This window comes from Bombina bombina, chromosome 6, assembly GCF_027579735.1.
Source record: "Bombina bombina isolate aBomBom1 chromosome 6, aBomBom1.pri, whole genome shotgun sequence".
Taxonomy (NCBI): domain Eukaryota; kingdom Metazoa; phylum Chordata; class Amphibia; order Anura; family Bombinatoridae; genus Bombina; species Bombina bombina.
The window spans coordinates 11,112,640-11,124,259 of NC_069504.1; positions in this window are offsets into that span (position 1 = coordinate 11,112,640).

An 11,620-nucleotide genomic window follows, 5' to 3' on the forward strand; every position below is an offset into this window, starting at 1 on the left:
CAGCGCCCTCTATTGGTTGCAAGTTCACCACCAAAATGGATACAAGAGAAGGAATGCCTAATTTGCATACATTTGCATAGGGCGAAAATACAAACAGATGGTTATTATTTTTACTGTTGAGAAGTACCTAAATCCTCCATCCTGTTAGCAAAGTTATATTCCTTTATTATATTGTTTCCGATATGTTTTTATGTTTATATTTTAAGGAGTGTGTGTCACCATAAGCTTACTGGTGTGTTTGTAAAAGCTAGTTCTGGGTGAAATAAAGCATTAGTAGTAGTTCCTTCTGGAACAGTTGGTCCTGTCTGATTTTTTCAGGTATACCAGTAGCAGAGGTTCCGACTTTGCATTCTAGCTGCAGCTTTCGCTGCAAGAGAGACCTGCTACAGAGTCTGTGGGTCTGTAAGAAAAGAGATGGCCTTGTGAGCCCCAATTCTCTTTTTTAAAGACAGTGCAGGGAAAGCAATCAATACCTACCTGAAGAAAGGAGTGAGGCAGAGGGGACATTACCTGCCTGAAAGCAGCAGCAAGGCAGAGGGATCTATTCCTGCCTAGAAGAAGCCAGGCAGAGGGATCTATTCCTGCCTAGAAGAAGCCAGGCAGAGGGATCTATTCCTGCCTAGAAGCAGACAGGCAGAGGGGACGCTTCCTGCCTGGGAGCCCACTGAGACCAGCCCAGCTGGGGGAGATACAGACGCTGGCTTGACCCCGGTCTCAGCCACTATTTGGAGGCAGAGGGATCTATTCCTGCCAAGAAGCAGCCAGACAGAGGGATCTATTCCTGCCTAGAAGCAGACAGGCAGAGAGAACGATACCTGCCAGGAAAGAGCTGCAGGGCAGAGAAGACGCTACCTGACTGGGAGCCCACTGAGACCTGCCCAGCTGGGGGAGATACAGCCGCTGGCTTGACCCCGGTCTCAGCAACTATATCTCTGGTCCCACTATACGGTGGCCATCCCTGGGTTTGGACAGAGGAAGGGAGACCCCTAGCGGAGTACCGCTACACATATTATACACTGATACTTCCAATAAATATGGGAATACATGTGAATGATATAAAATGTTGATCTCAATTTAATTTTTTTTTTTTTTTATATTATGACAATATGGAATTGAGTACCCATATAAAAGAGTGTACTTAATGAAAAAACGAGGGGGAAATAAAAACGTGAAAACATTTATGAAATAGTGATAAAATATTCAATATAATTAAATATGTACTGGAAATAAAACAGTCATATACACTTATATAATGACTTAATATGTGATCATCACTAAGTTAAAAGATAACACTAAGTGTGATGGTGAGGAGTGTTGTGACAAGCAATCATTTGTAAAAACACATGGAAGTGACAAGTGTAATAATTTTAATAATTTGTATAAATGTGTATTAGAGCACATAAAAATATGGCCTGTCATCATCTGAAAGTTAATCAGATCATCATATATGAATGGTCTTTTTATAAATAAACACCATAATTATGGTACTGTAAATTTGAGATGGTCATATTTACTCTGATCTGCTCGTAAAAAGTGTCTGGCTACACCTGTCATTTTCCTCCCTTTAGACAGATCTTTTTTAGAATTTTTTATTTTATTTTTGTGTTCCAGTATTCTTACACGTGCTTCTCTGGTTGTCATACCTACATAGGCTTTTTCACATTTACAATATAATACGTAAATGACCCCAGAAGATCTACTTGTAAGATGTTGTTGTATCTTATGGATTTTACCATATCTGTCTTTTAATTCATGGCCTTTTTTGACTAGGGGGCATATTGAACAGGTACCACATGCTACGTACCAGGGTTTGTATCACTTTTATTGGGAAAGTGCACATAGTGACTGCACTAGTTGATCCTTTAGGTTCCTTGGTCTTTTATACCCTATGTTTACTCGGTCGCATATTATTTCCTTAAAGGGACATTAAACACTTTGAGATGGTAATATAAAATGATAAATTGTATATATAAAACAACTCTGCAATATACTTTCATTATTTATTTTTTCCTATTTGCCTGTAATTCCTTTCTGAAATTGTGAGCTTTTCAGTTCCTGTTAGAAATGGAAGTGCAGAACACTGTTAAATCCAGCACAACCATTGGCTGCACACTCTAATGACCTATTTATAACTGACCCTAATTGGCCACAGCAAAGAAGGTAACACAAGTTACAACATGGCAGCTCCCAGTGTTTTATAGACACTAAAACTTTACACTTATTTTGTCACTTATTAAACAACTAATGAAACTTTAAAAAATAAATCTACATGTTAGTCATGGACTAATCTTTTCTTTGAATGCATCATTCTATCTAGCATGTATTTAGTGTTTAATGTCCCTTTAAGATCTGGGTCACTTTGGAGAATATGCCAGTTATCGTTCAGTATGTTAACAACGTAATACATCTAAGGATTAGGTAGTTATCAATCTTGGTATATTAGCAGAATTACCTTTGTTTTTAGGAAGGAGACATTTTTGTTATTCAGTCTTTAATGCTCTAAATTTGGCTTTTTTAACACATATTTTGCTGTAGCATCTTTGTAATAATCTAGCTGTAAGGGCTTTGCTTTCATCTTCAAAAATATTGACACTTGAACAATTTCTCCTGAGTCTTAAAAATTCTGGTATTGCTTTTAAAGTACCTTGAGGATGAGCACTAGTATTATGTAAAAGTGTATTAGTCGATGTTTTCTTTCTGAAGACTTTAGTATTTACAACCCCATCATCATTTTTGGATATTGTAAGGTCAAGGAAATTTATCTGTTTTAAATTGGCTTCATATGTTAATTTAATGTTAAGTTTGTTATTATTAAGTATGGATAGGAATTTATCGAGATGTTCCTGTGTGTCTTCCCATAGGAAGAGCACATCATCGATGTACCTTAACCACAAGGGTACATGATTGGTAAATTCTTCCATGCCATCTGAAAATACAACATTTTGTTCCCAGGAGCCAAGAAATAGATTGGCATACGTGGGTGGGCATGAGGTACCCATTGCGGTACCCTGCACCTGTAAGAAAAAAATATCCTTGAATGTGAAGATGTTGTGGTTTAATACATATTTCAAAAGTGAAACGCGTTGTGTTTTTTGTTTTCATATTCATTTGTAGAAAGAAAATATTTGACTGCTTCTAAGCCATCGTCATGTCTGATGCTAGTATATAATGATTCTACATCAGTAGTGACAAGCCAGGTGTCTAAGCTGAGATGTAAATTCTGGAGGATTTTTAACACCTCCATTGTGCCATGAACATAGGATGGCATACTAGTTAGATATTTCCTAAGCCTCTGATTAACATATTTACTTGCTGCCTCATTTAAGTTGTTGTTCCCAGACACAATAGGTCTTCCAGGTGGTTTGGTAAGGTTTTTATGAACTTCGGGCAGTAAGTATATAGTGGCTAGGGTTGGATTTATTTTAATCAGATTTTTTTTCTGTGTTTGTAATCACTTTATTGTTCCAATTTTGTAAGATGAATTTGTTATATTGATCTGTTATTCTGACTGTGGATTGAATATAAGTTTTTTGTAACAGTCTTAATTTGTCAGCTGACTCATGACTTCTGCTACATAGTCAGTTTCCATCTAAAGGGGAGGAGAGTTCACGGCTTCATTTATTACTGTTGGGAATTAAGAACCTGGCCACCAGGAGGAGGCAAAGACACCCCAGCCAAAGGATTAAATACCTCCCCCCATCCCCCAGTCATTCTTTGCCTTTCATCGCAGGAGGATGGCAGAGGAGTGCCGGAGTTTTCGGCGTAGTCTCTTATGGAGGGTAGTACTCTTCACTGTGGGACTGGAGTTTTAAGTAGTCCTGTCAGCCTCTCAGTGAGAGCCTGGGCAAAAGTTAGAGTCCAGAGATGCAGGGAGAGTCTTTCTGCAAAACCATCCCGACATATTAACAACTCCATAAGCAATCAGCGTTGACTAGTTTCGCTGCCTGCTTTCTTCACTCAAGTCTATGTCAGGAGCGAGGCTACTAACCTGTCACACTTGAAGGGCCGTGTTCCTGTTCCACGGCGTAGATTCTGGTAAGATCGTTTCATTTTTTATTAATAATGATAACATAGAACACAGGGTCACAGTGTGGCGCCTTTTTATCTTTACAGAATCAAGGGTTAATATTCCTGGAAGGGGGATTATTGAACAGGGGGGGTTATACATGAAACTGTTTATTGTGTCACTGCTACGTTATGTGTGAGATGAGGATCTGGCAATATGTGGAACTTTCAGGTTACTTGCGGAAACTTGCGTGGCCATTTTTTGGCGCATTTTTCCCTAGTGCAGGGGTGGTCCTGCCAAGCATTCCATGTGACTGGGTGTGGCTATCTATCCTTCCTGTTGATCTGTGACACAGGAGACGCAATGGTTTCTGTAGTCCAGGTCCTAGGAGGTGGTGAGTGCCCCAGCCATTGGTGGTATAAAGGTGCCTTTTTAATAAATAAAGTTAGTCTAACCAAGCGTGCAAGCGATGGAGGACTCTGACGCGTTTGAAGGCTCTCCTTCCTTAATAAAGTCTCATTCCTGTGTTTATTGTGAGGAGGTTCTGGTAGGTCAGCCTGCTCAACTATGTTCCACATGCCTTGATAAAGTTGCGACATCTAAATGTAAACAGATGTCTAGTACTACTGAGCCATCCACCTCTGAGGGTTCTTCATCCCAGGAGGTGCGTTCCCTAAATTAATCTCTGATTGCACATGCAGCGCCCCTGGGTCCAACCGTTACTCGTTTGGGAGAGATTCGTTGGCCGTCAGACTTTGCGGACCAACTGGAATCGGCGGTTTCGAAAGTGATCCATGCCTTACCACTTTCTGCTAAGCACAAGCATAGGGTGTATTATAGTGGCCCGGCCCAGGGTTTGTCCTCGCCGATGGAAGATCCAGAGGCATGGCCGCAGAGGACGTGGTTTGCAGATCTGGTGGGGATGTCATCCTCTCCACCGTGGAGGTTGCCCTGTCACAGGGATCTGCTGTCACAGGGCCCCTTTCAACATCGCAATCTAGAGTCTCACTTGTCGCATCTACCATAAGGTGTAGAGGACTTATTTGTCCTGGTGTGAGAAGCATGGATATCCTTGGCATAAGGTGAAGGTATCCAGGATTCTGTCCTTTCTCCAAGATGATTTGGAGAAGGGTCTTGCCGCTAGTTCCTTAAAGGGACAGATTTCGGCATTAGTCTCATTCCTGTGTTTATTGTGAGGAGGTTCTGGTAGGGCAGCCTGCTCAACTATGTTCCACATGCCTTGATAAAGTTGTGGCATCTAAATGTAAACGGATGTCTAGTACTGTTACAGAAGCATTAGTTATTTTGTTGTGAAGAGCTTATTTCCCAGCAGCAATGCCTGAACCAGCAAGCCAGCGCCTAAGAAGGGCTCCAAGAAAACCGTAACAAGTATCATTTCATAAAGAGTTAACTCTTTTTTTTCAGCTTTTAGAAACTATTGTCTAATCACCTCTGGAGCCAGACTGCTAATTGATAAGATGAACTTGTAAACTTGTTATCTTAAGTACTATAATCCTATTGTGGCCTGTCAAAGGACAGTGCTCTCTATCTAAATGTGTGATGGGGGATTTTGTGCTTCCCCCCCTCTCCCCCTGGGAGTGCCCTGTGTGCATGTAACCTTAATAAAAAGCAGGCTGGGCATCCCAGTCCTGAGTTCTTGTTTGACCCTCAATCGCAGCGTTGACTCGTTTTTGTGGGCAGAAGGGTATCCTAGCTGTACTGCAGCTAAGGGAGATTATTCTATATTTGCGAGACTCATATAGAATACTATGGAAAGCAGCTTCTCCCCTCTTTAGCAATAGGGATCCAGGCTACTAAGCGGTCCATCTCTCAGCGAGACTAAGGGTAACCGTAACATTTGGCGGCAGCGGCGGGATTTTCCTGGATTTCCTAGGAGAGGTACAGAACGGATGGAGAGCGCTTACGAAAAATTGAAGCGTACAACCCTAAAGGATTTACTTGAAAGCAGAGGGGGGTACGCCAGCAACCGGCCGAGGAGAGAGCTGATCGCAGAATTGACCGAACTGGATCAGAGCTTCACAATGGCGGAAACACCGACCACGATTAGTGACGAAAAAACCAGGATTGTTCGGGAAAGGCTCTCATTATACGGGCCGAACCCCTCCATGGAATTGGTACAGCAGTTGATGGCGGAGGCGGACGAGGATATACGAGAGACTCGAGCCCACGAACTCAACCTAGCGAATGCACACCGCAATGCTGAAGCCCCGCAGGTAATCATCCCTGTCGAAAATGCTGGGAGGCCCAAGATACCCTATGCGGCATTTCGACCCTTCCTAGAGAGCGAGACAGGGATTGATGAATATTTGGCGGACTTCGAAAGGCAATGTGCCCTGCACCAGATTCCCAACAGAGAGTGGCCCACGATATTGTCTGGGAAACTATCCGGGCGAGCCCTGGAAGCCTTTCGTACTCTGGGTGCTGAGGAAGTGACACAGTATGAGCTAGTTAAGGAGATACTGTTGCGACGGTACGCTGTAACTCCGGACACGTATCGCCGACAGTTTCGGGGCACGGAAAAGAAGCCTAACGATACCCATATGGAATGGGCGCACCGAATGCGGAGAGCGGCAAATCACTGGCTGAGCGGAAGTAAAGCGGTGACTGGGGAGGAAATTTTACAATTGTTTCTCTTAGAACATTTTTATAATGGCATGGAACAGCAAGGGAAGGAATGGCTGCGAGACAGGCGGCCTTCTACCTTAGAAGAAGCAGCCAAATTGGCAGATGAACATTATGACTCCCGTCTTCACGAACCCATGAACTACCGAGCTCCAGCACGGGTCGAACCCAGAGAGGTTTACCGTGCACCCCCTCGTGCTGAATTCCGAGCCCCGGTGCCCACAGGGCCCGTCCGACACTCAGGACCACCCAATAACAGCTCTGAGCGTCCCAGACCTGACTTGCCACCGATGCAAGCAACCAGGGCATTTCATGGCTAGCTGCCCCCTTAATACGCACCAGACACCCAGGAATTACAATTACCCCTCTGGGTCCTATCGTCCGGCCCGGGCCCTCTGTGTTAACCAAGAGGCCCCTATGGAGGGATATGTGGGGCCGCTTCACGAGGCAGACCCTGTATATGCTGCCTCAGATAACCGCCAGCACCATCGGAAGAGGGTATGGCTCGAGGGGCGATCTACCGAGGGATTGCGAGACACAGGGGCTACTATCACACTGGTACAGAGTCATTTGGTGCCAGAGCACAAGCGATCCGGACAGACTGTGGCCGTTAGAGTGGCGGGGGGGGATGTGTACAAAATTCCAACAGCTAAAGTGCATCTTGATTGGGGAGCGGGAAAGGGGGCTGTGAACGTGGGCCTAATGGATAATTTACCTGCCGAAGTACTACTGGGCAACGATTTGGGCCCCATGACTTCTGCCTATGCTCCAGTATGCAACAACGAGGCGGACCCAGTGACTACACGGGCCCAAGCCCGGACGGAGCGAGAGCTCTCACCAGTGCGGGAGACACAGGTAAGACCTACCCCGACCTTGCCTGACAGGTTAGGCCCCATACCCTGGGACACCCCAGATGCTTTCGAGGCAGAGTCTAAGACTGACCCGACCTTACAAAAGTACCGGGAACGAGCAGAGACCGGAGGGGGCGGGGCAGATAACGAAACATTCTTATGGGAAAAAGGGAAACTATACCGCTGGACAGAGAAAAGGGGACAGCGTAGGAGACAGCTGGTAGTGCCCCACAAATACCGTCAAGAAATCCTCAAAATAGGCCACGACATCCCCTTAGCAGGCCACCTAGCCGTTACCCGTACCCTACACCGCATTACTCACACGTTCTTTTGGCCAGGGGTGCACGCTGACGTTAGAACTTACTGTAACACCTGCGATGTGTGTCAACGAGTAGGAAGGCGAGGTGATCACCCTAAAGCCCAGCTAGTAAATATGCCCATTGTAGAGGAACCCTTCAGCCGGGTTGCTATTGACCTAGTGGGACCACTGGCTACCCCTAGTCCCTCCGGTAAGCGATACATTCTTACCGTAGTGGACTACGCTACCAGGTACCCAGAGGCTGTCGCCCTATCCAACATACAAGCGGATACGGTAGCGAATGCACTAGTACAGGTGTTCTCCCGGGTAGGATTTCCAAAAGAAATCCTATCCGACCGAGGCACCCAATTTACGGCTGAATTGACCCAACAACTCTGGCAGGTTTGCAAAATTAAGTCCCTCCTGAGCTCCCCATACCACCCCCAGACGAACGGGCTGTGTGAGAGGTTCAATGGGACCCTCAAGCAAATGCTCAAGACGTTCACTCAGGAATACCGAGACTGGGAACGCTTCCTGCCGCACCTCCTATTTGCTTATCGGGAGGTGCCCCAGGAAACGACAGGGTTCTCTCCCTTCGAGTTGCTCTACGGAAGAAAGGTACGGGGACCCCTAAACCTGATCCGGGAGCACTGGGAGGGAGAGATGGAGGCTGACGGTGTCCCAATTGTGCCATACGTGCTGGAACTCAGGGACCGAATGGAGCAATTAGCCAAATCCGTGCGGGCTAATCTCCAGTTGGCCCAGAGAAGACAGAAAGTATGGTACGATCGGGGGGCCCGAAAGAGAATCTTCACCATAGGACAAAAGGTGTTAGTACTTAAGCCGGTGAAGACAGACAAATTGCAGGCGTCCTGGCAGGGTCCCTACCAGATCGTAGAGAAAAGGGGAGACACCACTTATGTGATAGCTAGCTGCCACGACAACAATCTTAGAAAGACATTCCATGTAAACATGCTCAAGGAATATTTTGAGTGGCCAGAGAACGTGACGGCCGTATGTTGTTCCCCTCAGGAAGACCCCGACAGTTTACCCATTCCAGACCTATTAGAAAAGAGCATCCCCACAGGTATAGTGGCGCAGGTTCAGATAGGGGACCGACTTAGCCCCACTGAAAGGGAGCAGCTCAACCAACTCCTCCAGTCTAAACACCTCACCTTCTCCCCGAAGCCAGGGTACACTACTTTAACCACCCACCAGGTAGATACTCCGGGACAAGCTCCCTTGCGCCAGGCTCCGTACCGAATCCCCGAAGCAGTTAGGACAGGAATGAAGAAGGAGATCGATGAGATGCTCCAGCTCAGGGTAATTGAGCCCTCCGATAGTCCCTGGGCCTCCCCAGTTGTCTTGGTGCCCAAGAAAGATGGGACCACCCGGTTCTGCGTAGACTATCGGAGGCTCAATGAAAATACCGTGACGGACGCTTACCCTATGCCCAGGGTAGACGAGCTACTCGATCGTATAGCCAGGGGAAATTACCTGACCACTATTGACCTCTGCAAAGGTTACTGGCAGATTCCCCTGGCCCCGGAGGCTATCCCCAAGTCGGCATTCGTCACCCCATTCGGCTTATATCAGTTTAGGGTAATGCCGTTTGGGATGAAGAATGCCCCAGCTACATTCCAGCGCTTGGTGGATAGGCTCCTGGATGGCTTCCAGAGTTTTGCTTGCGCCTACCTGGACGACATAGCGATCCACAGTGAGTCCTGGGAGGACCACTTAGCTCATGTGGGAATGGTTCTGGATCAGATCCGGGCTGCTGGCCTGACTCTGAAGCCAGAAAAATGCCACTTTGGGATGGCCGAGGTACAGTACCTGGGTCACCGGGTGGGGTGTGGAAAGCAGCGACCAGAGCCGGCCAAAATAGAAGCTGTCGCCAATTGGCCCACCCCCATCACTAAGACTCAGGTCCTAGCCTTCCTATAGGGTACTATAGACGGTTCGTACCAGACTACAGCACACTTGCCAAACCCCTGACTGACTTGACCAAGAAGAACTTACCTCGACAGGTCCTGTGGTCTCCCCACTGTGAAACGGCTTTCCAGGCTCTCAAAAATGCTCTAATTAACGCTCCTGTCTTGGCGGCCCCAGCCCTTAACAAACGTTTTATAGTCCATACAGATGCTTCCATGTTCGGGCTGGGAGCCGTCCTCAGCCAAGTAGGCGAAGATGGAGGGGAGCATCCAGTTGCCTACATCAGCCGGAAGCTCCTGCCCCGCGAAGTCAGCTATGCAGCGGTCGAAAAGGAGTGTTTGGCTTTGGTGTGGGCATTAAAGAAATTGACTCCCTATTTATATGGTCAGGAGTTCACTCTGGTCACCGACCATAACCCGTTGGTGTGGCTGAACCGGGTCTCTGGAGATAACGGCAGGCTATTACGTTGGAGCTTATCGTTGCAACCCTTCAATTTCACCATTACTTACAGACCTGGGAAACAGAATGGCAACGCCGACGGGTTGTCCAGACAAACCGACCTCAGCCCCGCATAACCAGCGGTCTGGACAGCCTTAGTCTGCCCCGAAAAGGGGTCAGACCGTGTCTGCCAGAGTGTTCCACAGAAAGGGAGCACTGTTACAGAAGCATTAGTTATTTTGTTGTGAAGAGCTTATTTCCCAGCAGCAATGCCTGAACCAGCAAGCCAGCGCCTAAGAAGGGCTCCAAGAAAACCGTAACAAGTATCATTTCATAAAGAGTTAACTCTTTTTTTTCAGCTTTTAGAAACTATTGTCTAATCACCTCTGGAGCCAGACTGCTAATTGATAAGATGAACTTGTAAACTTGTTATCTTAAGTACTATAATCCTATTGTGGCCTGTCAAAGGACAGTGCTCTCTATCTAAATGTGTGATGGGGGATTTTGTGCTTCCCCCCCTCTCCCCCTGGGAGTGCCCTGTGTGCATGTAACCTTAATAAAAAGCAGGCTGGGCATCCCAGTCCTGAGTTCTTGTTTGACCCTCAATCGCAGCGTTGACTCGTTTTTGTGGGCAGAAGGGTATCCTAGCTGTACTGCAGCTAAGGGAGATTATTCTATATTTGCGAGACTCATATAGAATACTATGGAAAGCAGCTTCTCCCCTCTTTAGCAATAGGGATCCAGGCTACTAAGCGGTCCATCTCTCAGCGAGACTAAGGGTAACCGTAACAAGTACTACCGAGCCGTCCACCTCCTGAGGGTTCTTCGTCCCAGGAGGTGCGTTCCCTACATTCATCTCCGATTGCACATGCAGCACCCTCTTGTCCAACCGTTACTCCTTCGGGAGAGATTCGTTGGCCGTCAGACTTTGCGGACCAACTGGAATCAGCGGTCTCGAAAGTGATCCATGCCTTACCACGTTCTGCTAAGCGCAAGCTTAGGGTTATCATAGTGGCCCGGCCCAGGGTTTGTCCTTGCTGATGGAAGATCCACAGGCGTGGCTTCGGAGGACGTGGTTTGCAGATCTGGTGGGGATGTCATCCTCTCCGCTGTGGAGGATACCCTGTCACAGGGCCCCTTTCAACATCGCAATCTAGATTCTCTGAGGGTGACTGCGTGGTCTTAGCCAAGAGAGGCTTTTCAGAAGGGGTCATTGATACGCTTATTCAGGCAAGGAAGCCAGTCACTCGTCGCATCTACCATAAGGTGTAGAGGACTTACTTGTCCTGGTGTGAGAAGCATGGATATCCTTGGCATAAGGTGAAGGTATCCAGGATTCTGTCCTTTCTCCAAGATGGTTTGGAGAAAGGTCTTTCCGCTAGTTCCTTAAAGGGACAGATTTTAGCATTCTGACATTCAATCTTTTGTTCAGGCTCTGTCTAGAATCAGGCC